Source organism: Triturus cristatus, chromosome 4_1 (assembly GCF_964204655.1).
Source record: "Triturus cristatus chromosome 4_1, aTriCri1.1, whole genome shotgun sequence".
NCBI classification, from domain to species: Eukaryota; Metazoa; Chordata; class Amphibia; order Caudata; family Salamandridae; genus Triturus; species Triturus cristatus.
In genome coordinates this window covers 174,032,543-174,059,122 of record NC_140585.1, presented here as the reverse complement: position 1 = coordinate 174,059,122, position 26,580 = coordinate 174,032,543, and the positions used below count along the sequence as shown (strand labels likewise).

General features: G+C 44.4%; 1 protein-coding gene across 1 annotated transcript in view; it reads right to left on the bottom strand.

Moving 5' to 3' along the window:
• LOC146853833 (membrane-spanning 4-domains subfamily A member 4A-like) overlaps positions 1 to 25,244 on the bottom strand; it is a 221,238-nt gene extending 195,994 nt beyond the window's left edge. The window contains exon 1 of the mRNA XM_085651829.1: positions 25,043 to 25,244. The gene's annotated coding sequence lies outside the window, so the exon portion shown is untranslated. The remainder of the gene's footprint in view (positions 1 to 25,042) is intronic.
• Between the last annotated feature and the right edge of the window lie 1,336 nt (positions 25,245 to 26,580).

The window sequence follows — 26,580 nt, the reverse complement described above, 5'->3', positions numbered from 1 at the left end:
GATTCAACTATTCCTGGACCTTTTGTTGATTTTTTTCTTCATTTTTTTCTTCCTTTTTTTCTGATTTTCTTTAACTTTATTGTTCCTGACAGAACTTCTTTCAAATCAACACACTGTATTCTGAACTTACATCTTGAACCTATATTCCTTTAATATTCACATTGTAACCATCTTATCTCACCCTGGAATTTTGTACCACTTCCAAATACACACCCTTTTTTTCTACCGATTCCTGTCATAGTCACGGGTTGACATCGTCAAATTCCTTCTAAGCGTATTTTCCTTTTCTAAGATGGCCGCCATTCTCCCAGTCCTCTCTTTCTGTTTACAACTTGCTTTCTGTACATAACACGGTTACACGCACAACAACACTCTTCCGTATCGGAGCATTTTGAGGATGCCCGTCTAACGCGTGAACCGAGGTAACTTCCCCAACTAATTTTCTTATCCGGTTTTTGCAACTTGGGTCTATTCCACTCTTTATCTCATCGCCACCATGTATATTTCGGCGCACGTTCTGGCGTTTACACGCGTTAAACCGAGCACAGCGGGTCATTTGGGTCTAATTTTTAAACTCTCTTGGAGATATTTCACAACTGAGCTCCTTACTTTCAGTTGCTCACTGTTTTCACTCGTATATCTTTCGTTTTTGGTATCCCTGATGGGATATGTTACATGTTTGGTTGTACATCGTTTTACTTTAGAGACTTTGGTATCTTTCGTTTTTATTATTGACTTATTGAGTTATGGGATATGCTACATTATCTCCTATTTCTATTATAGGATTCCTCCTGACGAAGGGTTCCTACCCGAAATGCATTGAGGATTTCCGTTGGTACCGTTATCGAAATAACATGTGAAATTTGAAACACAGTATAAAGAGCATTATATCGTGAATAAACGAACTTTGATTCAATTTCCATTGGCATTATATTTGGTAACTTCGTTACCCTTTAGCGCTGTGCGCACAGAGGGACACTACCCAGGATGGGACAGTGCAACCATTACTCTTATGAATTATGCCTCAATCATTTGTAAACTTCTCCATGTCTTTGGACACAGATTGGAATCCACTGTCAGATAACAATGTGGAGGGAAAACCTTGTCTGAAAATATGTTCTGGAAACTTTCTGATATCCCTAGTTTCTAGAGAGTTTGTGATCTCCACCTCTGGCTAACTTGAATACATATCAATTGTCACAATGACGTATTTGTCACTAGTGGACACCCTTAAGGGACCTAAAATATCTATGCTAACTTCCTCCCAGTGTTCTTTTGGTAGCTCTCAGAACCATTGGCTGTACTCTTGACTTCAATCCCTCACACACTCCATGCACTCCCTTACAGTTCTTTCAGTTATAATGTCCATCCCTGGCCACAAGTACATCTGTGTCAATCTTTCTTTTGTTTTTGAGATACCCTGATGGCTATCATGAGCAAATTCCACAAAATGCCCCCTTAGCTTGCTAGGGGGGAATTAGCCTGGTACCTCTGAACAATAAACCATTCTGATATGCAAGTTCTGACCTTACAGACCAATATGGTTTTAAAACGTAATTTGTCTTTTAGTAACCCTTCCAGTTTCCCACAAATTCATTGATCACTAGCTGCAATTCAGTGTCTCTACAAAGCTGTACAATCCACTCTTCTTCTTTAATCACACTATCCCTGACCAAGCAAACCACAAAATCAACATCCTCATCCATTACATCTTCCGAACACTCTGTTGCATTACTTTCCAATAGATGCAGGCGGCAGTCTGCAAGATTATTCTTCATACCTGGTACATAACCCACTTCAAAACTAAACTCCTGAGGCAATACCACCCACTTTCTTATCCTGGATAAGATATTTTCAATGCCCGTCTTCTTAAATATTTCTTAGAGTTGTTTGTGATCCATTTTGAATTTAAAATCACAACCCCATACAAACTTCCTTAGTTTGCGCACTGCCCAAAATATTGCTAGAGACTCTTTCTCAATCACAGAATAATTGATTTCTGCCCCCTTAAAACCCTTGAGATATATACAACAGTATGCTCTATGCCACCCTGTTCTTGCAGCAGTACTGTTCCCAGACCACATGAACTCGCATCTGTCATGATTAAATTGGATTGACCAGGCTCTAAACTTTTCAGAAACCATGCTCCTGATAAACATGTACAGTTTGAACTCTTTCTAACAATCAGGGTCCCATGTAAACACCATGCCCTTTTCTAATACCCTCATCATGTTCTGGGTCTTATCTGCAAATGAAAGAATGAATTTACCATATTTTTTTGACATGCCTAAAAATGTAACTCCAAGTCGGAGTGGCCAAGTTAGTAATGGTATCCACCAACTCTTTTTTTGGCTTAATCCCTGCAGATGTAATTTTATGGCCAAGCTAGTCAATTTCAGAAAGATTACATTTCTCTTCCATTAATGTTAAACCTTTCTCATTCAACATACTTAAAACTTTTCTCACTCGTTGATTGTGTTCCTCTACACTACTCCCAAAAAGTAAGAAGTCATCCTGATAAACCTTTATGCCATCTACTCCTCTCAAAATACTTTCCATCATTCTCTGAAAGACTGCTGCCACAGAGAATAGCCCAAATGACATTCTGAGAAATGTATATGTTGCAAAAGGGCTAATAAACATAGTCACCTTCTGCATATCTCAATGTAACCTTATCTGGCGGTATGCAGAAGTGAAGTCAATTGACAAAAAACAGTTTGCACCTTCAAGTAAAGACAATATTTCAGAGACATTGGGCAAGGGGCAGTGGTCTACTATAAGACTCTTGTTGAGCTCCCTTAAGTCAATGCACAGTGAAGCTTTCCATCTACTTTCTGTGCTTTGACCAAGGAGCAAGCCATTCTGTGGCTTCAACTTCTTCTATGATCCCATTCACCTTCAATTTTTCAAACTCTTCTTTCATTTTTTCATTTGCTTTAATCGGAACACCTCTCACTTGGCTTGCAATGGGTGAAGCTCCCCTTTTTATATTTATACTGCATACAATCCCTTTAAAACAGTCCAATTCACCTTTGAATACCTCTGGAAATTTTTTCCCCATAGTCTGGTTTCTCTATGCTTATTTGCCGTAAACTCTGTTTCTGACACCCATCTCTATCTCATTTAATTTCCTTGAGTCTTACCAAAGGACTTTCATTAGGATCCAAGTACACACTCAATTCCTTCTGGTGAAAACAACTGATTAATGAATCACCTCTTACAGAAACATATATCTTCCCGGCAGTATATGTGTATATGTGTCTTTAAAGTTAATACAACCTACAAAGTATCCCAGTAACTTAATGGGTTCCCCTCCATATTCTTGAACAGATGTCCGGTTCATGAAGGTTCACTTCGCCCTTAAATCATTAAGATAAACCTCCTGGGGAATAAGTGTGATTTTGGCTCCTGGATCAAATAGCATGAGAGCAGGTGCATTCCCTATAAGTACATTTTCAACAAACCAGCTTCACCCACTTCCATAACTTATAAAACTATTTATTCTTCCTCACTGGATTCGTGGCACGCTATCTCCTGATTATTTTTTTTTAATTTCCACTCCTACAACACTTAGACACATGACCTTTGCACCCACATTTCTTGCAAGTGGCCTTCCACCCAATACACTCCCTTTTGCTAGCTACATGTCCATATACCCCACATCCGTAACATGTTCCCTGAAATTTCCTATTGCTTTTCCCAATACTACCTTTCCTAACTTCTGTTGTACCCCTTCTTTTTTTCCTTTCTTCAAGGCTTGAACAACATGTACAATGTTTTCTGTATCATCATTACTTTCTCCTCCTTTTTGATCTTCTATAGATGCCGTACTGTGTTTATAAGTTTTTGCCATTATGAGTACCTAATTGAGAGCCGGATTGTCTTTCTGCCAACATATTTCGTAAGCTTTATCTAGGTTACAACCCAACATAAATTGGTCTCTCAACCGTTCCTCACAATAACCACCACAATTACATGTTCAGGATAACCTTCTCAACACAGTGATGTATTCTTCCACTGTTTCACACCTTCCTTTTAAACACTTTTACCGAAATGATATCTTTCCAACACAATCGATACTTTAGGTAAAAAATGTAAATCAAGTTTTTTTAGACAAATCTTGTATTTATTTAAGTCACGTTCCTCTTCTGTTATTAAATCAGGCAAATGTTCACAAATTTCCTGACCTTCGGAATTCAAACAGTGAAGTAGGAGAGAGGTGTCCCTTTCTGAACCCTAAGAAAGTACCACAAACATAAGCATAGTGTGCAAAAACATTCTTCCATTTTCCCCACCATCATTATCTGAAAGTGAAATCGCCAATGTAACAAAGGTAGACCTCATGGGATGATTGATTGGGAATAGTCATTATTGTAAGTCACACCTATTCGCGCCAGCCTCCTTCTTTCAGCTCCTCGGTCGCTCTCTCCAACTCCCACTTTCAAACATCACCATCCACCATGGCAAGAAGTGGTAGGAACACGGGAGGAATGCAGGTTCCATCAAATAAGCCTAACTAGGCTCTTATTGCACATTCAAGATACTACACTGACCCCATCCCCCGGGCTGTTGAGCTGATTAACCGGTTAGGAACTGCACAGTACTTAAGTACCTTGGGGCTTATTACAAGGCCCTTGCGCCGCTAGTGCATCACTTTTAAGATGGAAAAAAGTGACGTATTGGCGGCGCAAGGCCTTCACAAATAAGGCCCCTTTAATCTTACATCATGGTACTGGCAGATTGACCTTTTGGAGGGAGTCAAGGAGAGGCCAGCCTTTTTACACTCAGAACACCATTGCAAGTTTAGGGTTATGCCCTTTGGTCTCAAAAATGCCACTGCCACCTTCCAGAGGTTGGTGAACCAGGTCCTTGCTGGTGTGAACGCCTTCTCTGCAGCCTATTAGGATAACATTGCTGTCTATAGTAGCAACAGGAAGGAGCACCTTTTCCACCTCCAGGAAGTGCTTCTGAGTCTGCAACAGGCAGGCATATAAATCAAGGCAAGTATGTGCCAGATAGGGCAGCGTTCTGTGGTGTGCTGGGCCCACTAGTAGCATTTGACTTACAGGCCCTGGGTTTATGCTATACCACTTCTTCAAGGGACATACTAGTATATTAAATATGCCATATGGGTACACACCAATGTCACCATGTTTAGGGGAGAAGCACATGCACATTAGCACTGGTTAGCAGTGATAAATTCCTAAGGCCAACAAAAAGAATCAGCAACAGCTAGAGGTAAAAGGCAAAAAGTCCGGGGAAAGACCACCTTGAGGATGCCAGGTCTAATACATGTCCACACCAACTGAAAGAGGGGAGATCTACCCAACCTCTAGCGATTTCTGATTACTAAGGTGTAAAAACCTGCAGGAGCATCAGCACTGGAGTGGTCTAACCCAGCTCTCTGTTCCAATGTGAAATCCATACCGTGTAGGGAAATGGACCACCTCAACAGTTTTGGATTCTTACTCCTCATTTACAGGAGCCACATAAGGGGTCTGAGGTCATTCTGAATCAGGATGTGAGTGCCATTGCCTCATTAGATAAGCCTGACTTCTCTGTGCCAAGTTACCAGAGGGTGAGTACAGCTTATCTTTCAGTGACTAGAGTGGACGTTCCTGTTTGGACAGGGTGCAAAACCTTTGCCAACCATAAACCCCATTTGTAACAGAAGTGCAGAGCACAGGACCTTCAAACAGTTTCACCTTCAAACAAACTGAGCTAGACAATCAGCGTGTTTGTAACACTCACCAATAATTTGGGACTGTTTTGAAACAATCTTTAAAAAAACATGTTGCAAATAGGTGATATGGAGGTCAAGAATCGGCCCTGGAATACATCAGTGCTGGCATGTTCGTGTACACCCCACGCTATCAGTATCCTTTCGAGTTCCATTTGAGAACGTATGCCATACTGCCACATACAGAACTATCAGTACCATGGTGGATGGAAATTACTGAGAGTGTATTATCACTGCTTTATCTTTCTTTTGCTCTCTGAATGGTACCTTGTGATATAACCATTTACAAAATATATAGTATGCTCAAATTTATTTCCAAAACATATTTTATAATATCCTTGACCACAAAACATCTTAGACTAATGTTAACAATACATTTCATGGCAGACATAAGCCTACATTTTGAAATACAAATGTTTTAATTGGACATTGCAGTCCCATAAGTTAGATTTTCTAATAATCATGGCAGGCTCACCGCCACACTTTTCATGGCGGGCTCACTGCCATGAAAAGGATGCTCGTGAGGCAACTCGGAATATGCTTGGCGGTGCCGACGCGGCACTGCCAGAGAAGCCTCCTGCTTTGAAAGCAAAAGGTTGGTCATGGCCATCATCATTGGTCTGAGATAGGACCGCTCCTATCCCATGTTCAGAGGCATCTGTCTGCACTATGAACTGCTTGGAATAAACTGGAGCTTTTAGTATGGGTGTGAGCAGCTCACTGTCAAGTTCACCTTTTTACGGTATATGGACAGTGATTCTGCCATGAAAGAGACCATTTTTTATATCACTGTGTCCTCACAAAGGTAGTACCATCAATTAATGATTCATAAAAACACAACACTGACCATATACATAGCCAAAACTCAACTGAATTAGAAAATGATATCATATATATTTAAAGAAATTATACATCATATGTAAATATTGATAAACAACAGGACTGGGGGGTGTGGCCAACCGCCAAACATGTTGGACGCGAGCTAAAGGAGCTCCGTAACCCACCCTGACTCTTGGGCATTTATCCGAATGACACAGGAACAACGGGCAATCTCCAATTACGGCGCTTCAGACATCGGAAGAGCTGTGGACTGCTGCGACCCGAAAATCGGGCTGTTGGAGGCTTGGTTTCGCCCTCGGCGATCGTGCAACATCTGAGGCTGCACTTGCGATACTATGGAAGCTGCGACGTGCCACGGCGAAGAAACAGGGACCCCACAAGGTGGAAGCGGCAGTGCGGATCGAGTACGAAGAGCACGATCTCCCCCCCCTTGAAGAGCTGCTGAGGGGGAGAGCTGGGGGCGATGACTGGTGGCACTGCAGATCATAGAACTGTGCCAGACCTAGGCTTCATTCAAAATGGCTGACGAAGGTGACCGGCGCCAGCTCGGCGATATTGGTGAGGGGGCCGTGTATGGGTATAAGAAATGGCTTACCCCAGACTTCGTCCATTGTAGTGCGACAGGCCAAGGCAAGAAATGAAGACCAGCCCTGATTAGAAATTGCGGGAAATCGGGCCGCCCTGGGACTAAGATGTGATTCGAATGCAGAGGCAAATCCGAGGCTGGACGTTGCTGCGCAGTGGCTGCCATACCCATTGAACGTGAGCTGCACGGGACGGCTAGGAGAGTGAGAGTGGCCTGGGGAAATATAAGGAAGAGGCGATTAGGGGTGCCTAGAATAGCGCGCTGGACACCAGGATTTGGCCACCTAGATGTAGAAAAGAATAACAGTGCTTACTAGGGAGTTGCATGGGCAGACTGACAGATTCTGTGCTCCCAGGCATATATTCACAGGTATTCGGATATTTCCCACCTCTCTCTGTGCAGCTGTCTGCCCAGGGGTACACTGAGACATAGGAGGGAGCCGGATTGGCCGTCACTGCAGTCTGGACCTTAAATACGTGAGGGGTGCCTGTGCCATTATGAGGTGGAAGCAGACTGTGCCTGTGGAGGTTGGGGCTGGACGCAGGCAGTGGCGAAACGCTCTGATGAGACGGCAGTAATGTGGGCCCAATATTGAGACGCTGCGTGACACGCAATACAACCCTGTGACATTGCTGTGGGTTATCTGCTAACGTCCTACAAGTGGTGTTGGGGAGTGAGGATTGAATCGTACACAGCTCAGACCCCTTTGAGGATATGGGGCGTCCCAAGACCAAACAATTGGTACCCCCGCCCCCACCCCTCCCCCCCGACGGCCCACCGGGAACAGTACCAGACACACAGGTGTGCAGTCCGGACATAGATGTGGTTCCGCCCACGGAACCAACTAGTACTGAAGACAAGCTGGATTTAATATTGCGGGAAATACGAGACTCCAGGGTCATTATGGAAACGCAAATAAGCACGCTGACTACCAGTTTTACTCTATTGAAGGCAGATCACACAAAACTGGCGGACAAAGTCAAAAGTAACAGGCTGGCACTAGATGACCTCATACCCCAACAGACGACACACTCCTCTCAAATAGAACAACTACAGCGCCAATTGAAAGGTCTACAGGACAGGGTGGACAACGCAGAAGGGCACAATAATGTACGCATTTTGGAAATACCGGAGTGAAGTGAGGGGACTCTCCCAACCCAATTTGTCGAGCAGTGGCTGCGAAAGCAGGTAACTACGATAGGGCTCACGGAACATTTTAGTGTGGAACGCGCTCACAGAGTCCCGCCCAGGCCTCCTCTCAACGGGGCGCCACCTCGGCCAATAATAGTGCGGATTTTGAACTATAAGGATAGAGACACGATCTTGCGTGCGGCGAGGGAGAAGGCTCCGATAACATTTGAGAACAAAACAATTTCTCTTTACCCGGATTTTACTTTGGCGGTACGAAGAGCGAGGGCTACTTTCCAAGATGTCAAAAAGAAATTTCGGCTGCACCAACTGAAGTACGCCCTATTGTTCCCGGCTCGCCTCAAGGTTCTCTATAATCAAAAGTCCCTGTTCTGCGATAGCTCGGAAGAAGCAGCGGACTAGCTAGAAATTACTCTATCACCACCGGGCTCACAACACTCCTCACAATCCACCCAAAGACAGCAACCAAAATCACAGCGGATGAGGAGAGTCAGACCTCACATAAGAAGCCAAGCTGGTACCGGTAGAGGAGGGCCCCCGTCACAAAAGCAGATATAGGACAGCCAAAAGGATGCGATCCTGACGGCAGTAGCACTAGCAGCACATGATGCCCAATCGGTGGCGGAAACTGTGGACTCTTCGGAAGATGTGAATGCACAATCTGACTGAGAATAGTAAGGTGCTATGAGAAAGGTGGTGGCCACAACCCCTAAGGCAACTGCACTTAGTTATGGAAACTTTGGAGTTCTTGTTGAGTTTGTTGTTGGTTTGGTCCTCTTTTGTTGTGTGGGGGAACCTAGTATTGGGAAGTTTAATGGGGGTTATGAGCTCGGCTGCATGTGCTATGCGGGGCACTCAGTATATGGGGAACTATATGATGAACAGTTTGTGTGGTCGGAAAACTGATGGCGCAACCTAATCTATATAAATACTCGTCCTGGAACGTAAGAGGTATGGGGTCGATACACAAACGACATAGAATTCTGGCACAATTAAACCCTAGGAAGGCACAGATAGTCTTTTCACAAAAGACACATCTAATACAGGCGGAAGCTACTAAGGGCCAGATGTAGGTGGCTAAATACCAGTCGGTAACGTCGAAATTCGGTAAATTTCAGCATTACCGACCGATATTTAGCCATTCCTAATGTAGGTAAGGAATCGGTAAATAAGGAATCGGTAAATACCGATTCCTTATTGCTCTTGCATTTAAGGAATCGGTAATACCGATTCCTTAAATGCAATGTAGGAAGCACATTGAAGAGTGCTTTTGAGCCTTAAGAAATCGGTAATTACCACCAACTTCAAGTTGGTGGTAATTACCGATTTTCTTTAAAAAATAACTCTTTTGTCTTTTGTTAAGTGCCATGTGGCACACATTCATGCCCTTAGGGCATGTATGTGCGCCACATGTGCACACATGCACATTTCAGGGGTGCAACAGGGTGTCCTTTAGACACCCTGGAACCCTTGAAAGTGCTCCCGCTATTAGCTATTCGGCAATACCGAATCACTAATAGTGAATGTCTTCACATTCATTCCTATGGGCCTCCAAGCCCATAGAAATGAATGGGTAGGTATTCCTTATTACCGAATCTCAATTACCGATTCGGTAATAAGGAATATTAAGGATTCGGTATTTTTTACCGAATCTTTACGTTCCTGGGAGATACCGATTTCTTAATAGCGAATCGGTAAAATTCGCTATTAAGAAATCGGTATTTCAGATTTACCTACAATTGGTCCTAAGCTCCTTAAGAAATGGAGGGGAGACAGCTGTTTTCTACTTCTTACTCCGTGTTTGCCCGAGAGGTGGCGGTATGGTTCAGGAATGGCACCCCCTTAAAGCTTATAGAACACAGGACAGACTCAAATGGGAGATATGTGCTGTTGCATGGCTTGTTGGACGGAGACCACATAGTAGTAAGGAGTATTTATGCCCCGAACACGGAACAGGACAAATTTCTGCCAATACTTAGTACTGCACTGGTGGGATGGGAAGGGTACCCATGGATTCTGGGAGGTGATTTTAATGCAGTGATGGATTTAGAACTGGACAGATCACATCCTCCCCTGCAGGGGGCGGAGTGTAGGAAGCAAGCAGACGCACTTCAGGAATGGGCAGGAGGATGGGGAGTGGGAGACATTTGGAGGGAGAAACCCCGTAGACAGAGAATACGCCTTTTTATCCACCCTACATAGCCTACATACTCGAATAGATAGAATATTTTGCTCCCGGAAGTTATTGGACACTGTCATGAACACCACACACTTGGGCAAAACGTACTCAGATCATAACCCGGTAGAGGCCACATTACTTTGGGGGAAGGTCCCGACGCCAATCCCGTCATGGAGATTAAATCCCTCATTGCTGGAAGACTCTGTGTTGCGCAATGCTCGCTCCATGGCCATAACCCAATATTTTACTGAGAACACAAATACAGCGAGCACACGACAGATTGAATGGGATGCCTTTAAAACAGTGATACGGGAGGTGGCGATCAGTACAAAAGTGGGGGTACGTGCGACACTCCTTGACAAGCTTACGGACGTAGAGGATAGGCTAGGCAAACTGGAACAGGAAGTGGTAACGAATGACGTTAGCAAAACAGAGTTACAGGAACTGCACATCACACACGCAGTGCTGTTAAAAGAACTCCAAGTTCTAGATTATAGATTGTATACACAGAAACAGCATGTGAATGCGGATAGAGCGGGCCCCTTGCTGGCTAGGATAATTAAAGATGCACCTCCAGTGTCTCCAATTCTTGAAATAGGTCTCCCGGGCGTTGAGGTGAAGAGCACCCAGATTGGAATTAATGCCGCTTTTCGGCAGTACTATGAGCAATTGTATACGTCCCCGGACAGGGTAGAGGAGGGGGAATACGAGGCATTTTTTGGAAGGTTGCAGCTCCCTACATTAAGCGATGAACAAGCAGCGGACTTAAAGAGGCCAATCACACATATGGAACTCAAAGCAGCAATAAATGCCCTCCCCCATAACAAATCACCGGGTAATGATAGCAGTAATGACAGCTTGCCCATTGAACTTTATGCGATGAATTCTGAGTTGTTGATTTCCCGACTGAAGGAAGTGTACCGGGTAGCACTAGAGGACGACTCCCTACCCCTCACTACTGTGCAGGTGACGGTGGTCTCCTTGCTGAAACCGGGAAGAGACAGTAGAGACATGGCGAGTTATAGACCCCTATCGCTCCTTAATACGGATTATAAGATTTTAAGTAAACTGTTAGCAACTAGACTATTGCAATATTCCCACAGATTGATACACACTGATCATTGTGGATTTGTACCAAATAGTAGTGCGGCGCTCAATATCTGACGGCTTTATATGGTAATGCTGATCCGCGGGGCTGCATCTCTTTGGAGCTGCGGCAAGCGTTTGACTCACTACACTGGGAATATATGCTGACTGCGCTGCCTCGATTTGGGATTGCGCCGAGTACATGAACTGGGTGAGACTGTTATATACGAATCCAATGGCAAGGGCTCGCACGGGGACCCACATTTCAAGCCCATGCCAGGTAGCGAGGGGTACTAGACAGGGTTGCCCGCTCTCGTCCTTATTATTCATTTTAGCGCTGGAACCTCTACTGCACAAGTTACGTGTAATGGCAGGCCACAGAGGAATACGTAGCAATGAGGAGGTGCATGTTGTTTCGGTATATGCAGATGACATCATTTGATTTATAAACAACCTAGACAAGGTCTATGACCCCCTATCTGAGCTTTTCTCGGTGTTCCAAAGACTTTCAGGACTTACAATAAATGAGAACAAGTCCTACGCCTTCTTTTTTACTGACGTAGCCAGGACCGAACCAATTCGATTTGGTTATTGGAAGTTCAAGACCGCAATGGTTACTTTTAAATATCAGGGTATTCAAATCTACCGGGACGTGGAGGATATTTTAGATGGTAATTTGACTCGTTCTATAACATCACCTTGAAAGCAAATAAGATTCTGGACTTCCTTACCGATATCGGTGGCCGGACGGGCAGCCATATCTAAAATGGTAATGCTACCAAGACTGTTATATTATTTCGTAAATCTGCCCATTATGATTCTGCGGCAAACATTTAAATGTATTAGTTGAACTAATATGGGGTTCGGGACGTAGGCGTACAGGGCTTTCTAAGCTGCAACTAGCCACAAAGCAAGGGGGTATGTGAGTTCCTGACATGAGAGCGTATTGCTAAGCAGGCCAGCTGGAGTGATTGGCCTACTGGATAGAGGGCCACAACCTGAGAGAAATATCCATGACCCCCCAAGCATGGGAACATGGGGAACTGCATGTACTACTACTACTACCAGGCAGCAAAATTCCGATGACGGCGTCCCCACTTTTGCAGACAGCCTTTCGGTATTGGAAGAGGCCCACGCGTTATACTAAAACAACGGCACCCTACGCCCAAAACATACCCCTGATGGGCTTTCCATTGCCTTCGGGAAGGGTGACACTTAGACACATTGAGGTATGGGCAGAGGCTGGAGTATCCACGATAGGCGCTTTCTTCACCAATGACACATTGATGAACCATAACACATTCGTGCAGGAGATGCGGATGACAGATAGATTATTTCTCCTACATGCACACATTTCTCACTATATCAAAAAGGTTTGGACACCGGGAGAGGATGAGCCGCAGACCCATGCACTAACACATATGCAATACTTGATGGGTTGACAAAGTGGCTGTACCAAAGTATCCGCACACACACGTCTGCATCATTGCAGTTGACTCGAGATAGATGGGACACGGATATTGGCCATACACTCACGGATAAGGAATGGGGGATATTATTAGAACACCCATGTAAGGTCTCTAGAAACCCGAAGCTTAAATTTATCCAGCTCATGATTGTGCACCGTGCGTATTTAATCCCCCACAAGCTCAGCAAAATGTTCCCAGAGGTATCAGGTGATTGTCCCGGTTGCCATTCCCCAAATGCCAGTTTATTACATATGTTGTGGGACTGCCCGAGACTACTGCACTATTGGTCAACTGTGCAGGAACTAGTAAATAGTGTAGCACCGACGGAGAACATTCGGTCACTGGACTGTTGCATATTAAGTCTAGGTCCCAAGAGGAAGAAGGGAGATCCTACCCGCAGATTCGTGAACCTTGCACTGATCTTGGCAAAAAGAAATATAACCATGAGGTGGAAAGCTACCAGACCGCCCAAATTGTTAGATTGGTATAATGAGGTGGTGCATTGGGGAAGGGCGGAGGGGGCGGAGTTACAAAGAGAAGAACAGAAAGGGATGCGAAAGGTACCCATCTTGCTCGACTGGAATGCAATGGTGGAGGAGTTTGTGGCCAAAGACTTACAAGAATAGCGTCAGAATGTATAGACCAGGAATGCAAATACTGTTCAGATGTTGTGGACAATGTACGAGGTAGAACACTTTAAACTGTATGTGTATTTCTCATGTAATGAACCTTATATGCATAGTTATGTATCACTGAGCCCGCATGGGTGTTAAACACATGTAAAATATACAAATGTTAGCTCGAGTCCGAGAGGGGTGGTGGGTGGGTGGGAGACATTTTCGATTATGTTGTTCAAGTAAGAATGCAATATTCAAGATGAGACTTGACGGATAAATATTTGTATTATTGAGAAAATCAGTAAAAATAAGTAATACACAATGTACACATACAACAAAAATTACAATGCTTGAGACATAAAAGGTGACTGAACCAATATATTACACATATCAACAATACAAAATTCCAAATTATATTACATTTATAACACATATGTGAACCAGTTGGTGATATCATCACTATTTAGGGACAATCCCTTTTGGGAGTTTAGAGTCATAAAAACCTTCACCCACCCTTTTTATTTGTATGATGCCACCAGAGATCGGTCCAAGGCCCAAATCTTTCCTTTGTCTTTCTATTTCCAGGAGCTGAGTTTCTAAGTTTAGTCTGCTGGTCAATCGTTCTAGCATAAGGTCCTCATCTGAGGGAGCCTCCTCGGCTTCTGAGGGGGGACTCAACCTCCTCCTCAGTTGGATCTGTAGTAGCATTCCCATCCTCATAGAATGTAGCCGCTATTTCTGGGTTCTCGCTCTCAAATGCAGTCAAAAGCCTTTTAAGCTTTTGTATGGTAGCATGATATCCAGTTTTAATACCAAATGCTTTACAGAGAGCCTTTAAGTGGTCATAGTACATGTCCTCATAAGGGGTTAGGTCAACCTCCTGAACCTGGTTCTCTGTATCCGACATTATATTTGCTAAAGCTATACCATTTTTTGATTTACTCATATAGTCAAATATTGATAAAGTTGTTCCAGCAAATGCAAAGTCTTCTATGCCACCACGGGACCACCAAATGTAGGAAGCTAGCTCTCTATATAGTGCACTAAAAAGATGTACCCTGTGCAGTGAGCCCAGAGAATCCCGAATTGGTACACAGTGGTAAAAGCAGATAACTCCAATACTCTTTTTGTGGTGGTGTGGGCGAGCAGTTAGGCTTATCAGAGGGTATTGGAAACTGGTGGCAAAGACAAAGGGGGCCACTTGAAAATCACTGCACATGTGGACTTGCAAGTAAGTCCGATGGATCTTCTTGATCAGAAGAGATGGATCTCCTTGATCAGAGGAGGTCGCAAGGGCCTGGTGATCATGGGAGCACAGCTAGTTGGTTAGTGCTGTTGCCGGTTGGGCCGGGGGTAGAGCGAACAGGTCAGCTGAGCATTGTGTATCTTTAGGGTCCTTGCGGTCAGCAGCAAGCAACTTAGAGAGGTGATCTCAGGACAGCTGGACCACTCAGGAAGTAGATCTCAGGTGTTTCACCACCCCTCGATGGGCGATTGTTTCTGGTGCTTTGGGAGTCCCATGTGGATTCTTCTTGGTTTTTACAGTTGGGGGTCCGGTACCCCGGGTAATGGTACGCTGCTGGTCCAAGAGGTCCTGGTGCCTCCACACTTGGTGGAGAGGCAGATCTGACCTTCTGGAGCTGTTGTACCTCTTCTTGGTTTGGTGCTGCGTCAAGGTCATCAAGGAGCAGCTAGTCGACAAACCGGACTTCACGAGAACGGTGCCTACGTTGTACAGGGGAGTGATACCTTCACTCCAAGGGATTCTCTTTGATTTCTCGAAGGCTGAAGGTGCTCCAGGGATCTTGGAGTCCTTGCAGGTTTCAGGATGACGCAGCAGCGATGATTGTCGAGTCCTTCTTGCAGCTGGCAGTGTTTGACATCTTTTCTTTCTGCAGCAGGGCTTCTTTGGTCTGATGAATCAGAGGTTCAAGTCTCCGAGAGCAACCTAAATACTGCATTTAGGGGTATTACAAGAGGAGACAGGTAATAGTGAATAGGCTACCTACCTTTAGGGTGTCTACACCCTTTAGTGACCACTTCCTGAGGCACTATGCTAGCCCTGATTGGAGGTTTTCCCACCATCTCAAGATGGTGGCATTTCAGGAGAGCGGTTCACCTCACCTGCCCCGCCCTAGTGGTGGTGCAGGCTGAGGGGGGACTTTCCTCCTCATCTAACTAATTTCCCCGCCTCTCCTTCCAACACAAGGTGAGCAGGAAAGGTGCCTTGGCCTCCCTCACCATCTGGGGGTTCCTGTGTTTAATTTCAGAGGCGACATTGCCTTTGAAGCTTCCCGCTCTGGAATGCCATCCTGTCCTGGAAGAGGTGTGAAACACCCCTGCCCGGAGCAGGTGTTGTTTCTGGCTTCTAAGAGCGCTGGCTTTCACCCCATGAGTTAAGAAACATATCTGGTGCTGGCAGACTGGTGAAAACCAGCCAGAGATCCCAATAATTTTTGGTTGAGCTTCAGGGGACCCTCTAAAAATGGCTCCTGTGTGAATTTATTAATAAATCCAACAGTGGCATTAGAGAGGGTTTATTAAGTCAAGAGGTTTGGTACCAAACATCTTAGAGATTAGTGAACCTATCAGGCAGCTAGGAAACTCATGTTGACAAGTCTCCAGTCCATGTACTCTTTATGGCTTCCCTGTTAACTTACAACATCAGAGAATGGACTGGACATTGTAAGGGGGATATCTGCTCATGCTGATATGGCCACACATAGTATATAGTTCACCCTACCTTAGGGCTAAAGGCCTGCAGTAGGGGTGAAATACCTTTATCGTATGCAGTGCATGGGGAGCCATTGCACACAGGTTGTGTGCTATGTCGACTCTTCGGATTTTCCTACACTAAGACATGCAGCCTGGAATGTCAGAGTGAATAACCTTAGTGAGAGGGCCCTGGGGTGGCACAACCAGTGCTGCAGCCCAAAGTACCCTCTTCAGTACCCGTGCCCTAGGTAATAAGGATACCACTTACTAGGGACTTACAGGGGCATCTGAAGTTGTGCCAATCGTGGTACAGTGTTTTGGGAAAGAGATGTGGCACTGGGAACCTGGTTAGAAGGGACCCAGTACACATTCAGTACGAAATTACATCAGGCATCAAGCAAAAAGTGGGGGCTAGCCATGCAAAAAGAGGCACTTTCCTACACAGACATGGACCACTTTTGTCTATCATCATCACATAACAAAATGCCCATCCTGTGAAAAGAACCTCCACTCCTTTAACAACAAGGATAGTTAAAATTCCATCATGAATAAATGCAACAAGCCCGGGGGTGGCATAATTGTGCCAGAATCACCATAAAAAAATAGCTAAACGTATGTCAAGATCAACTAAAATACGTCAATTATGCAAAGACCTTTGTGCAAGGGATATCCACAAAACATATCGAGAATGTTCATAAAATGGCAATAATGGCCCATAATATGCCAGGCATAGCTAAATGTTTCAGAAGCAAGGCCGCAATATAGCATGAATAGGTCACTATTATGCAAAGGAGAGACAAATGTTCGGCAAGAATCCTCTGAATATTCAAGGACAGTCCACTAGCACGTCAGGAATAAACAGAATGTTGTCAAGACGGCCCATAACACGTCAGAGATTGACCATATTTGCCAGAAATATACATAATGTTGAGTAACATGGTCATAGTATGCCAAGAATGACCTGTCATGCCAGAGATGGCCAGACAATTGTTGAGAATGGCCACAATATGCCAAAGATGGGCACAGATAGCAAGGGTAATACCCCCACCTTGCCTGGTGCCAGCCACACCAACAAACATACACGCACATCATAAAAGCATGTTCGCTATTTATTCACTTATACTTTCGTATACTGACACAAGGAAACACACAAACATATGCAGACGTATACATGCTTTCATCACTGATAGAGCGCTTACAGCACTCTATATTGTATGGTGCACTATACTCATGGTTGATACACACCTCTACATATTACATATTGTCTGCAATGTTTTATAATCATTAACATGTATCCAGTAGACTCACTCAACATTCATTATAGTGAAATGTTATAGCATGATTATGTATGTATCGTTATGTCTGCATATACCGAGAGCAGAACAGTCTTATAACCACACACTGTATCGGTTTCTAGTTTAAGTTGCCCGAGTTTCTAGGCATAAGAACTGTCATTGTTTTTGCACCTCCTTGGCTTCTCGAGAAATCAAGAATTAAATGCATGTTTTCAGATTGGAAAAGATACAAAGAATGCTTTAAAGACCGTTGGAAGCGAGATGGGAGGATGTCTCTCATGTCTGTCTGGTCTGGGAACCAAGGTTGATTTGCTACACAAAGAGCTTTAATTAACAGAGCATGAACCTCCCTGAATAGAAAAAGTTGCAATGGAAATTTTACCAGGATGAAGCACCAAATCGAACTGTATATTGTATGATGCGCAGGGACAGAGATCCCAGACTTCTGGTAGCTTTCAGAGAGAAAGGAGCATCTTAGAACGAGCTCCTAGCCTTAAGCCCTTTGACCCATTTGACTTGAGTACTTCTCAGGAAGTCAAAACGTGCTGACACCTTTGGGAATTGATGGAAGGGTATCTGGGTAGCGTCTCCTTTTAGTATAGTGTAGGGACAGAATTGTTTATTCCCAATGCAAAGAGATTTAGACTCTGCTTCCACCCTGAGTTGTATCCTAATCCTTGAATTTACAATTGTATTTTTGTTATGCCGAATTACTTATATTAGTAGAATCTGCTCTGTATTGATTTTCCTTTATCTGTATACGCTAATTTTGCGAAGTGTATACATCCTATTATTTTGGGCCCTATAATAAATTGACAAACTCAAACTCAGAGTCTGTGGTGCTTTCCGGTATGATATTGACATCTGGTACTGAAGTGTTTCTTCCCCTCCACCACTTTTAGTAGGTAAATAAAAGACCATCAGCGCTAAACGTAAGGAAGAAGACAGGGGTGCAATTTAGCGTAATCATCACCGAGGGTTGGTTGGTGTTCACACCACCCTTCGTGCTGGTAAAGCTCTGGCTGTTTTTTGAAGATGAACACTGCACCTAGGAGGATGACTATGGCTGTGGAGGTGACTATTTCAGAGGCAGGCATGAGAAGCTCCCGATAATGTGGTGGGACTCCTCTAATTACCTCACAGACAGCCACAATCCCAGGGATCTTGCACCACATTTTGCACGCGAAACAAAGCTGTGTTGGATTACAACACTGGGTGTGCTGTAGCAGGAAGGTGGGGAGTGGCTGTTCCAGGGAACAGTGACTGGTCCTGCCCCAAATGTACCAGCTTCTTATTGGCAGGAGACTTCTGGGAAATCTACTGGTTTCACTGTATCCCTGTCACCCTCTGTTAGTACCCTACAGCAATCTGCTAAGAAATCATTGAATTTCCAGCCATTGCTCGCTTCTCTGTTCCACACTAGCAATTCCAAGCAGGCAGCATACTTGGATTGCTCAGAACTATGTGTTGTAAAATACATTTCAAAGTGTGTCTGTGTCAGCAGAATGCCACGTTTACCAAACAGGAACACCATTAATTGTGCCGGAAGAAACGAAAACATTGTATTATTTGGTGCAGTGTTTGAAAACCAAAATACAAAAAGGAAAAGAAAAGGAAACAAATATTAGGAGCCGGATGTGGAGAGATGTATCTGGTATAATGGGAGACAATGGAGACAATATGTTAATGACGTGCACTCTCCCTTTACTGATCAGACACAGTGGCACCACACCAGCATGACAAGTGTCACTTGGAACCCCTGAAACCTCGGAGGTGCTACTGGTGGAAGATGTGTGATATATAGTTACCAGGTAAAGGCACGAAGGAGGCTCAGGGTAAAGGGAGAATAAAGGAAGCGAGGCGGGGAAAAGAAGAGCAGAGAGTGGTACAGTGATGAGGTGAGAGAGATAAGGTGCAGCATGACAACAGGCCTCAGCTCTCCTCTTTGCTGACATATTGAGGACACTCTGCCATAACGTGCTCAGATGCCTGCTCGCCCTTGCAGCTCCTGGGAAGGTTTTCTGCATCACATCACTGGGTGATCCGCAGATGGCCGATGCTCATCTCCCCAGGACACAGGTGGCTTCTTTGTAGGTGGTATGGACACTAACATGGAAGTATAAGCTAGACCATGTTTGTTTTAGTAGTGGTGCTTTAACTGGGAAGGAGTTTACTATTGCAAGTGAAGCACATGAGGATGGAGCATTGGATAAAACATCACCCTAAATCATCAGTTAATGCTAAAAAGAAAACTGAGTCATGCAAACATGCTGGAGATTATAATTAGGCAAATCGACTCCGCCTCAAACTCAAGGATGTCTGAGACACTAGTAAGCTTCTTGAGACACTCTCCGGCCAGGTGATAACAACATATGTGTTACCCGGGTCACTCCCAGGTGTATACTCTACAGAGAAGGGTCAGCCTTGGAGAGATACAGCCCAAAGACACTAGATGTTCTCCGTTCAACGTCATCACCATCTCAATGGCAAAAGATGGGCTGAGCAGTGGGGTATCTAACACATAGTCTCTGGAATTCTTTATAGGCCAAACTATGGCACATTACTCTCATTCAGCTGTGACACACTAGTATTTCCAGGTAATAATCACATGATTAGGGAGAACAGAGGAGGCCTTTCCCATTATCATTAAGCTATGAGAACATCCAGGGGCGGCTCGTCCATTTGAGCAGAGAAGCGTCGCCCCACAAGCCCCAGAGCTGAAAAATAAAATGGTAATAAAGTTTATTTATTACCATTTTATTTTTCAGCAACCCGTTCCGAACTTAGTGTCAGGATGGGGCGGGCTACGGCTGCCGAGTGGCGGAAGCAGGGACCTTTTCACTTTAAAATGCACACGTCTCTTTGGCCGTACGTCTTGGGGCTGCCAGCCAGACATGCGCATTTTAAAGTTTTCTAACCCAGATGTCTTAGAAAAAGTGCAGGCCTCCAGTGTTCTTAAGAGCACTGAAAGAGCCTGCTCTATCCAATCCTGGTGCTGCTCTCATGCTGTGAGAGCAGCGCCAGGATTGGTAGTGGATTTTTCTTGTTGGCAGCTTCGAGGAGGAGAGAAGATACACAAGGGAGGACAACGACGCGCAGCAAGTTTTAAAGGTAAGTGATTTGGGGCTTTTTGCACCCCCACCACCCTCTGTACAAGCCAGCCGCCACTGCAATACTCCAGTCCAACGGCAAGGTGAGTTTGTCTCTGCAGTGATGTTCATACGGTCACTAAGTGCCTCGAAAACATGGGCCTCTTTCAAGTTGGCAGACAATTTTTGAGAGTTGGCCGCTTGACCAATCTAAGTTGCAGAGCCGATTTCGAAAAAGAAAAATTACTATGCACTTGTGTGGACATGCCATGGCTGCCTCTCCATTACATCTATGATTGAGCGGCTTTGTTGGGACTTCGCCTCATCTGAGCCCCTCCTTCACTGTTCACATTCCTCTCCTACTAACTGCCCATATCACACCCACACTACACTGCTCACACTTCACAGAGCCAGTCCTAAACCTGTCTAGTGGGATATCTAAATGATGCCGAGTTGGAGTTCACAGCTGTCTAGGAAGATGTTTGCAGGTGTATAACACTATATTGAGGTCAGTAATATCGACTATAAAAACAAATTGCTTTCTCTACATCTTCTACCACAGCATAATCAACATAAGTAGTTATTTATTATTCATGACAGCACAGTTACTTACCTAGACTTGCCATGCGATGTATGGTTAGGTCAAAGTGATGGATGCAGTATTTTGGTCATTAGATATAACACATGCATTACAGTGGAGGTATATCTCAGAATTAATTATATAAGTATGCATGTATGAATGACCGTAACATAAATGGGGGCCTTGTTCAGGTGTGTACGGTAAAATAGAAGGCAATTAGAAATGGGGAAGATGGTCTGTTCTCTACCCGTCATGCTTTCGAGGGGTGTTACTTACTCAACACTTCCCTGCCCACATTACAATCATACTGCACTACCACTGCTCATTCTGACACAACTCTGCCCTCATAGCTCATGCAGCACTCCCACTGCACTGCCTATGCTACTCTGACCACATGACATTGCTCACACTGCACTGATAGTGCATGACTCACACAGATCAAGCAGACTGGAGTCACCTGGATTCTCCCTGCACAACACCCTAAGGCCTGCGTTTGATATTATTCTGCTCTACTAATCACTTGCTCCCCTCCCAGCTCGCTATGTTCCAATCATTATTTTACCCTTCGTTGTCCCTTCGATTGTAACGTTCGTTTGATGTGCATCTTTGATTGGTTTGGGTTGGTATCCCTTTGAGGATTGTACTGCAACTTTTACCTTCCTCCCCCTCAAATTGTAAAGCGCTCTGAAATCCTTCGGGATCATGGTCACACTATATAAAACTTTATTAATAAAACGTCACCCTCAACGAACAAACTGGCAAAAAAACAAAGACAAAAAGAACAATTGATGGACAGAATGCAGAACAATGTCATACATTCACCCCAGTACAGAGATCTGGGCTTAAATCCATCGTTTTTTTGCTCACCATGCCATTCCTGTTTGGACCCAGCCACATGCAAATCAGTCTTGACCCTGCTCCCCATGGGAACAGTCCAGCCCGAACTGCCATGCTAGGACCTCCCTGGACCAGAAACAAGCATCTGGGGACCGGCTTCAGGGTACCACCCCGACTCCAGTGGGATGGCGAGCACGGAACCCATGATTCTTGTTTCCGGTCCAGGCAGTTCAGGCTGGACTATTCCCATGGGGAGCAGGGTCAAGACTGCGGTGGTGTGGTGAGGGAAAACCGTTGGATTAAACCCAGGTCTGTGACAGGGGGGTGAACGTTAGATATGTTGAGTATTCCGTCCATCATTTGTTCTTTTTCCTTTTGTCGTCTTAAATGGGAGGATTATACGCAGACGTGGGCCCCATGTTCACTGTGCCACTGGATTCAGGTTAGCCTGGCTGATAACTCAAAACTGGTCCCAGGATGCTTGTTCCTGGTCCAGGGAGGACTTGGCCTGGCAGCTTGGGCTGGACTGTTCCCATAGGGGGCAGGGTCAAGACTGATTTGTATATAGATGGATCAAAACTGGGGGGGGGGGGGGCAAGGTGAGCAAAAAGGCAATGTATCAAACCCAGATCTGTGACTAGGGGTGAATGTTTGATTTGCTCAGCGTTCCTTCCAACATTTCTTCTATTTGCTTTTGCAGCCCTAATTGGGAAGGGTATGCCCAGATGTGGGTCCCATGTACACTATTTCACTGTATTGAAGCTAGCCTGGCTGATGAGGGATGATACCCGAAACGGGTACCAGGATGCTTGTTTGTGGTCCAAGGAGGACCTGGCCTGGCAGTTCGGGCTGGACTGTTCCCATATGGAACAGGGTCAAGACTGATTTGCATATGGCTGGGTTCAAACTGGAATGGCATGGTGAGCTAAAAAACTATGGATTTAGGCGTAGATCTCTGTACTGGTGTTTGACATTGTTCAGTGTTCTGTCCATCAATTGTTCTTTTTGCATTCATTTGCAGCACTCCACTGCCCATTTTCAGCCCTCTTCTACTTTCACGCAGTACACTGGGCTCTAACTCACACACCCTTCAAAGCGCACAACTGACGCTGAGCCAGGCAGGTTCTTTCAATGCCAAAACAAAGACACAATTTCACTGAGAGTGCCAGTTTCAGAAAACCTTGTAACAAAAAAAGAGAGAGGGGTTGGGACCTTAGCCGCAAACTAGATTGGGCCTCCTTGAACTTTATATACTAACAAGGTATCTAGTTGCCAAGTCGTTATTACGCTTGCTCAAAATAAAAAGACCAATAATCTTATTTCCATTATCCCTTGTGATTTATTTCACTTTTCTTCTGTGTTAACTGCAAAATTATTTATACATCTTCTCACGTCTATTGTGAAGGGCAAACTTTTTTTAGAAAAAGAATTCAAATGTACACAAAACACATTTAACATTGAAACAATACAAAAAACATATAATGACAAAAATAATAAAGTTATCCCATTGAATTAAAAGACACACAGGGTCTTATTTACAAGCCCCTTGCGCCACTTTTGCGCCACTTTTCCCATGTTAAAAGTGACGCAAAAGTGGCGCAAGGGGCTTGTAAATCTGCCCCACAATGTGAATGACCTTTCTTAGACCCGTCCTTCATTTAACATTAGCACCTGGCGGAATATTTAGTTTCTGTTTCTTAACAAACATACTATATCCTGCTGGTGTAAGCTACCTACGCTGCTAACCCAAAATGTTATCAGTAGGAGAGTGGATATTTTGTCAATCTCTCCCAAGTACTGTTAGTTTGATTGCGGGTATAGGGGCATATTATCAAGAAACAGCGTTAAAATTATCACCTGGTGTGAACCTGGGCTTCTATTGGAATTCTCCAGGGCATATTATCAAGCCCATTATCGACGCTTTAGCGGCAGTTTTCTCCTGCTAAAGCGGCGATAATTTTAACGCCGGTCCTTGATAATCAATCAAAGACATTTATAAAGCGCACTACTCACCCGGAGGGTCTCAAGGCGCTTGGGGGAGGGGGGGGGGGGTGCCGCTACTGCTCGAACAGCCAGGTCTTGAGCTTCTTCCTGAAGGAGAGGTGGTCTTGGGTCAGGCGCAGGTCGGTCGTGAGGGATAATATGCCCCATACTTTCCCCAGAGCCATTGACTTTCATTGTATTGTTACAGGGTTAAATGTATGTGTACATTCGAATTCTTGTTCTAAACATGTTTGCCCTTCACAAAAGACATATGAGAAGATGTATAAGAAATCTTGCAGTTAACACAGAAATAAAGTGAAATAAATCACAAGGGGTAATGGAATTACGATTATTGCTCCTTTTATTTTGAGCACGAATAATAAATACTTGGCAGCTAGTTTCAGAAAACCAGCATAAACAGCTCTTCAATTGGCAAAATCCTTTGTTCAAAAAAGTTCAGTGAATGACACTAAAGAAATTATATTGCCATGTACTGGAAGAAAAAGTGCATTTCATGGGATGTGCTTCTTATGGGAGAACAGTAAATGGAGCCCGATTGGATTGGACCTTAAAACAAAAGTGTAATGCAACTTCGTTGGGCAGGATGTGCAGAGGCAGCACCAGCTAAACCTTACCAGACTGACCCATCAAAGCAAAGGTCCAATCAGAGACTTTCCCTGAACACGTATCACACTCAAGAACGCCTACTCTTCACCGAAAGAAACAGCAGCGCGTGCGCCATCCTTCCCGCACACACACAGTTTTACAAAAATCTGTACAAAACCCCGTCCGTATCAAGTTCAGCGTCTTTTATTTATTTATTTTACAAAAAAAAAAGACATATTGTCTTGGCCATTGTTCAATCTGTTGTACTCACGTCTCCTGCGGCCACCGGCTCTGCCTTGACACCCTCTTGTTTCACCTCGGGTCTGCTCCACTGAGCCCGGTTCCCGAGAGTCGGCAGAGGATGAAGCCAGGATGCTTCGACGTAGATGGAGGCGAGAACGTGTTCCGCAACACCTCCTGCAAACATTGCGCTAATTCCCGTGTCGTGCGAAGCGGATTTGCTTTCAATGAAATTGCGCAGTCACCATCAAGGAAGTAACAACAATTCCGAGCGCAGCTCCGGACGTTGTAGCAATCAAAGGATGGGGAAGTCCAGTTAAAATGAATTCGGGATCTCACTCTTCACACACATCACTACTGGTAACAGTTACAAAACGCAGACGCACGAGCGCGCCCCAACACACATACACAAAATCGATAGAGGCACTCTCGGAGTATTAACCATGGGGAAGGAGAATGGATACGTTGCGAAGTAAAGGGCTGATTCACAAGCGACGCAGTAAAAATGCGCTCATTTATTTAAACCTTCATCCAATTGTAGTTTTACTACTTTGTGGAATTCACGAAATGTGTTTGTAGTCTGCTTGGCAACTCTCTGCATGGTGTAGAATTCTATGGTAATTCATACCTCACAATTACAAAATAACTTCACCAGGTGAGGAGGGGGCTGGGCCTTAGAGGGGACGGGGCATGGTGTTAGGAGCTATCTAAGAGGCACTCTGCCCCTCACCAAGTCCCCCTTAAAAAACACAAGCATTTGCAATGCACTAGGTCTCACATTTATGCAGTGGTCGAAGTGGGGAAAAAAAAGTAGGGGAACTGTGGGCGTGGCATCAGGGGGCGGGACTATTCCGAGGATTGGGTCAGTGGGCGGAGTCAGAGGTGTGGCTAAAAAAAAGAGCAAAACATCCCAATTTTTAGTATGTTTGGCATTTCACTGACGAGTTACAGCTTATGATGTTATTTAATGCAACCAATAGATATACGTTTATTTGAGGTTTAACAGATGAGTTTTTGACATTAAAATTCATTTACAATGTGGGATACGTATTCAATCACAGAATGTCCCAAATACGCAGTTTCTTTCATTAGCACTTCTCCTCCCTTTTTGTAACCATTTCTGAACATAACGTTTGGCTTTAGATTCGATGACAGGAAGCCCCACGTGTTGGGGAGCACTGTTGATGACATCATTCTGTGCCCCACGGTCAATGCAAAATTGTATTCATGTGTTTTTACATGCTTCACGCAACATGTCATGAAGCCAGCATTAGATGCCTCTTAGTTTCCTGTTATTGTATCTAGACCTAGCACTCTCAAACAACCCAGACCTGTTGGTTTTGCAGATGCTTTTAGCAGTATCAGATGAATGAGATACAACTATTATGAGTAGTTTGTGTAATTACCACTCAAGTTAGATAGCTATCAGAATTGCAAATGCATCAATTCTGAAATTATGAGACTCAAACATTGGTAGAGTCAAAAATAGGTAGTGGTCCTCAGATTATTTCAATCAGTTATTTTCTCCCCTACAGGCTACTATCCTCTGCAATCACTATTAGGCACCTT